We start from the raw sequence: 6,468 nt of genomic DNA, 5'->3' as shown, positions 1-6,468 counted from the left end.
ATACTTGTTTTTGTGCCATATATTTTTCAGAAGAATGTGCATGAGGACATGTTATGTGTACTTTTGTTGCCAACCAGCACCACGACTGCAGAACTATTCAAGTCTTTGAATGGTTACGTATCAGGAAAACTGAACTGGTCATTTTGTGTCAGTTTATAGTGGCTGCTATGACTGAACAGCTTTCTGGTTTCACGACTCAGGTCAAAGAGGTCACTTCTGAATGTGAGTCAACACACTGTGTCATTCATACAGAAATACTGGCTAGCTGAAAAAATGTCACCTGAACTTAACATTTTGCTGGATGTGATTAAAATTATCAACCACATTAAAGTACATGCCCTTAACTCACATCTGTTTGTGCAGCTCTGTGCGGAGATAGATGTAGAACACACACGTCTTCTCTTATACAGAGAAATAAGAAGGCTTTCTAAAGGTAGATAACTGTCCAGAGCTTTTGAGTTATGAGAGCCGCTCGAGATTTCTTTTAGAAAAATAGTCACCACTGTGGCACATTTCAGTGAACAGAATGGGTTGCAAAACTTGCTTACTTGTTTGACATACTCAACCTGCTTAACCAACTCAATTTGTCACTTTAGAGGAGAATGACAACTGTATTCAACTCAGCAGATAAAGTGGCTGCATTCAAAGCCAAACTGGAATTATAAAGGTGATGAGTGAACATTGTGATTTTTGACATGTTTCAAAACATTAGCAGAGATTTTGAAAGAGACTGAGCCAGGGCCTTCTTTCTCCCAACTGCTGCATGATCACCTATCTCAGCTTTCAAAAGAGTTTGAGCATTACTTCCCAACCACAAAAGATCCCTGAACTGGGAAAGAAGGGATCCTTGCCCCATTTATGAATAAGCCAGGTGAATCGATTTTGTCCATGTTAAAAGATGATCAACTGCTTGAGATCGCAAATGACGGTGGCCTTAAAGTTTGTTTGAGACAACTTCAAATCTTCATATGTTCTGGATTAAAGTCAAGATGGAATATTCTGAGAGTGCCACAAAAGCACTGAAAAGCCTGCTTCCATTTCCAACAACCTATCTTGGTCGAGCAGGGTTTTCTGCAGTGACAACAACCAAAAGAAGATTATGGAGTGTAGTAGACTAGACATAAGCAACACACTTTGGATGTCATTGTCTCCCATCCACCCCTAGATGGGAGAATCTAGTTGCAGGAAAACAAGCTCAGGGGCCCCATCGATTTTGCATTATGGTGAGTTGCATAATTATTTCATTATATATTACAATGTAATAATAATAGAAATAAAGTACACAATAAATGTAATGCATTGAATCATCCCAAAATCATCCCCTACCCTGGGCCGTGGAAAAATTGTCTTCCATGAAATTGTTCCCTAGTGCTTAAACAGTTGGGGACTGCTGCTCTGATTCACAATATCCTTACTATTAAAATAGGGATGATAACACCTATTGTACTGGATTATTGAGTTGGATATATGGTCACTATTAATTATTAACTAGAATCCAGCTGTTTCAACTTATAGTCTAATGCTCTTTACAAGATATTGCTGTTCTTATGATTCTGGTGCCAATCTTCCAAGATTCCACTTTTAATCTTTACTAATGGTGGTGTTTCTTTGAACAACTTAATTTATAAAACTGTGCTTCAGTTGATCAATTCATAATATAAAGCTAATAATAATACCTAGCATATAGGTAGTTATAAGGATTAAATTGCTAATCCTTATAAATATAGCATTTCATACAATGTCTGGCATGTGGAAAACAACAAAACAGTGAATAGTTCTATATAGTCTCAAATGCCCAGTCTGAATGTATAAAAGATCAAGATAGTCTCCTGCCATGTACCCTCAAAAACAAATTCAGGGTTACATCTTCATTCACTTCAGCTCAAAGTGCCCATATTCATTCATTCAAGCCGGCCCTTAAACAATAGGTGGCATTAGAATATGTGGAGATGGAAGATGTTTTCTACCAAAGCAATAACTATGAGCCAAGGAGAGAAAAAACAAAGTGCATGGTACATCTCTTAAAGACTAATTGCTTGGTTTCAAGGCTTCAAATTGGCCTCACCTATAGTCTCTTATTGTTGCTGCTGCCAGAAATAAAATACTAATTTGAACAATACAATAGTTCCAATTTTACTGTTCCCCATAAAATTCAGAATAAAGTCCCACTCCTTAACACAACCTTCCAGTCCTGTCACCATTTCCTCCTGCCACCCTTGCTTCCTCTACTCTGCCAGCTGACCTCCCTGGATCACTTGCATTTATCTGAACCATCTAACTCAACTTCAGCTCTTTGTGCTGGCCATTTCCTTGACCAAAAACATTGTACATCCTACTTGGCCTTTAAGACTCGGTTCAGAAGTTGCCTGCACAAAGTCTCCCGTGACACCTTTGCCCAGGCCACCACTGCTGCTCAAGAGCAGAGTTCTTCCCTGGAGGTCCCATGGCACACTGTGTTTTCCTCAGGATAGCTGCTAACACATAGGATTTTATGTTTGTATCTCTCTTCCTTTAGAATATACATTCCCTGACCACAGAGGCCGGGCTTTTCCCAGGGCCCACTGTGTGTCATGCACAGTTGTAGGAACTAAGTATACAAATAATAAGACAGACAAAGTCCATGATGTCTTGGAGTTTATGGTCCAGTGAGGTAAATCAGACAATTAACGAATAGGTAAATGCATAAATAAATATTTTCAGATAGTGACAAGTGCTATGAAGATAATAAAATGACGCAGTGCTAAATGTAGTAAGGGAGGGGAAGAACAACATAAAATAAAGTGGTCTAATCACAGTTCTTAAGCAAAAAGTGAATGAGGAGCCAGTCATGCCCAGAAATATCAAAGGCAAGATTGTTCCAGGCTGAGGGAAGAGTAAGAGCTCATAAGTGATTGTTGAAGAGGAGACTCAAACTCCTCCTGTACAGAAACCAGAATGATCCAGACTTTTCAGTCCAGGAATGCAAAGCAGAGAAAAGCACCCAAATTATTAAATCCATTTTAGACTTGGGACCTTGCAGTGTTAGGGTGAGCGGTCAGGGGCTAGGTTGAACTGTTGGCCTTAGGGTGAAGCAAGTTTCTATACACCAATACTTCTGGAAGAATGTTCCAGAAATACGGTACTAGACCTTGGACTGCTTCTCTTACATTACTGCCTACCCACTACCACACATATGCAGATTGGCATATTAAAGGCTCTAAATAATTCAGCATTTGGAAAACCTGGTTAACTTTTATTTTCTAAATTAATTCAACCACTATATATGTTTTGTTTTATTTTGCTCTGTTTGAACATAACACTGCTTAAATTCTGTGAAACAGTATTTTGTGAAACACACTTTGGGAAGCTATGGTCTCTACAGCCCACAGTTCTTGCTGTGGTAATCTCTAGCTCCCAGTTCCATTATGTTCAGTGGCAGCATGAAATAAATAAGGAAATATGATTTTTGAAGACACACAATAGTTTGGTTTTCATATTTGAAAGTAAAGGATGTAAGAGTTTCACTAAATCTAATTTCACTACATTATTCACCTTAAAATAATCTCAACAGAATTAAAAATGGTTAATATATTTAAGGATAAATCTGTGTAAATATATACTAATATAAGTTCCATGAAAAATTTTAAAAATCTAATTACTAAAGGTTAAAATCCAATTTGAATGCATTTTATGCACTGCAGATTAGTTAGATTTTTTTAATTAAACTTAATAATTTCTGCTCAACCAAGTGCAAAAAAAACTAAACTTACTCATCAGAAACCCATCTCGCTTATTTTGATTACAACTATTATAAATGACAGAACTATTAAACACTTTAAGATTAACTTTTAAAAATCAAGTACATTAGACTTCATAATAATATAAATACTTAATAGAGGGGGGAAATCTATATCAAAGGTTAGTTAATACCACTGACACTCTCCCAGTAGCTAAAAATAAGACTAAAAACAAGTTCCTCAAATACCCAGCTATAATATATGTAAAGTCCACTTAGGAAACTAACTTTATGTTTCCTGATTGAGTTTATTCTAATAAATCTAACCATGCAAAATAGTTGTTCTAACCATATGAAAATGTTAAATTTCAATCATAAAGTTCATATATATATGTGTGTGTGTGTGTGTGTATATATATATATATATATATATATATCATCAGAATATACAGAACTCAATTCCTAGCTAAGTTTTGATCATAGCCATCATTGTCAAATAACTCCGTAAGTTTTAATTTTTCTAATACCTTTAAAATTATGAGTCATCTCAAATAAAGTGACCTCAAAATAAGTCACTGAGGAAATGAATGCTAGTAATGTAGTAACAATAAATGTTAATAGTATAATTTATTCTCAAACCAAGTTTCCTCTACTAAATATAAAATCATTTGTTATATTCCCCAAATTTGTCTTCAAAATATAAAATAATAACTTAATTATTCAGCTGATTAATGTACATCTAATAAAATAAAAACAGTATCATCGTTAACTAGAATTAATCCAAAGCCCTTCAAAATATTGATGTATACAAGCCTCCAGTCAATATTCACTTTTTAATTCAGCTTGTAACTGTCAATTCAGAATCATAACTAAGAATTTTTACCATATTTTAACAAATACTTGGTTGTTTCTATTATCTCAATATTTATTCTTTATAAAATAAACTACTTTAGCACTCATTACAGTAATTTTTTTTCTTTTTGGAAGTTACTCGGGCCAAATTTCAAGGAAGAATATACAAGAAAATGATCAATGAAAATGCTTTCTCAACTGATTAAATGGCACATCAATATGGACCCATGTAAAACTCATGCTGTGTGGAGAGAGAATGGTCTTTTCAATAAATGATACTGCATCAATTAGATACATATGTGAAAAAATTTTTTGATTCTCTACCTCAAACTATGCATAATAATTAATTTTCTATTGCAGATCTAAATGTGAGAGGTAAAATATGACTTTTAGAGAAAAAAAAACATAAGAGAATATCTTCATGATCTTGAAGTAGGCCAAGATTTTTCAAACAGGACACAGAAAGCACTAACAATAAAGACAATATATTGATCAATCACACTACATTAAAACTAAAAACTTCTATTCCATGAAAAGTCACCATTAAGGATAAAGGGCAAGCCATATTGTAGGAGCATATATTTGTACTACATATCTGACAAAGGACTCATCCAATGATATAAAAAATCCCTGCAAGTCAATATGAAAAAGCAGACAACCAAAGAGAAAATTAGGCAAAAGACTTAAACAGGCATTTCACAAAACAAAATATCCAAATGGCCAATGACCATATGAAATTAAAATCAAAACCACAAGATACCACTACCACCCCATCCAAATGACCAAAATTTTTCTGGAATTCTTTAAGTGAACATATCACCATGGTAATAAAAAAGATAAATATAATCTATATTTCCTGTAGAATTTATACAAAAACATATGGTCCTTATCTGTCTAAGTAAAAGAAGGATTTCAAGCAATGGCCCGGGCTTTTTAAATTCAAAATACCAAGTGTTGGCAAGATTGTGAAACAAGTGAAACTCCTATAGACTACTGGCGAGAGTATAAAATTGGTATAGCCACTTAGGGAAATTGGCATTATCTAGTAAAGCTGAATCTATGCCTACCAAATAAGCCAGCAATCCATTTCCTAGGAGAGAAAGTAGTGCATATGCCTACTAGCAGATATGTACAAAGATGTTCATAGCAGCACTATTCATAATAGCAAAATGATGGGGCAAACAACACAAATGTACATAAAAAATAGAATGGTTAGATAAGTCGTGGTGTATGCATACAATGGTATACACCTCAATGAGAGTGATCAAACTACGGCCATACACAAAAAATAAATGACTTGCACAATCATGATGAGGGAAGCTAAACCTCTCAAAAAACCCTTACACCTGTAGTCTTTGTAATATACAATTTATTTTATAAATATGCCTTTATATAAAGTTAAAAAGAGGAGCGGGGTTGTAGGAATGGAAGTTGTGCTTTAGAAGTCAGATAGCAGTAACACTTGAGATAGAGCATAGTGCCTAGAAGGGGGAGTGAGGGACACTTTTGGGGTGCCGATATGTTCTGCTCCGGGGTACCCTTTGTGTTCTGTCATTAACATGAGTATGTTTATTTTGTGAACAATCATCAAGCTGCACACTTACAATTTGTGCATTTTCTGAATGTAATACTGCAATCAAATTTACACTTTCAAAATTCTGTTGTATACATAGGATTACGTCTATGGTGTAGTGTTAAACAAAAAGAAGGATACAGAGTGGAATGAACATCATGGTCCCTACTGGGGGGAAGAGAGAAAGGGGAAAATGGATATGTGTATAGAAGGCTATCTGAAATGAATATACACCAAATATTACTAGTAATTACCTCTGAGGATTGAGCCTTTTAATTTTCTTTTCTTTTTTTTTTTTTTGTACTTTTTCTGGATTTCCTGGATTTTG

The sequence above is a fragment of the Rousettus aegyptiacus genome, unplaced genomic scaffold (assembly GCF_014176215.1).
Source record: "Rousettus aegyptiacus isolate mRouAeg1 unplaced genomic scaffold, mRouAeg1.p scaffold_m13_p_4, whole genome shotgun sequence".
Lineage (NCBI taxonomy): Eukaryota > Metazoa > Chordata > Mammalia > Chiroptera > Pteropodidae > Rousettus > Rousettus aegyptiacus.
The sequence above is the reverse complement of the archived record's forward strand: the minus strand, read 5'-3'. Positions refer to the sequence as shown.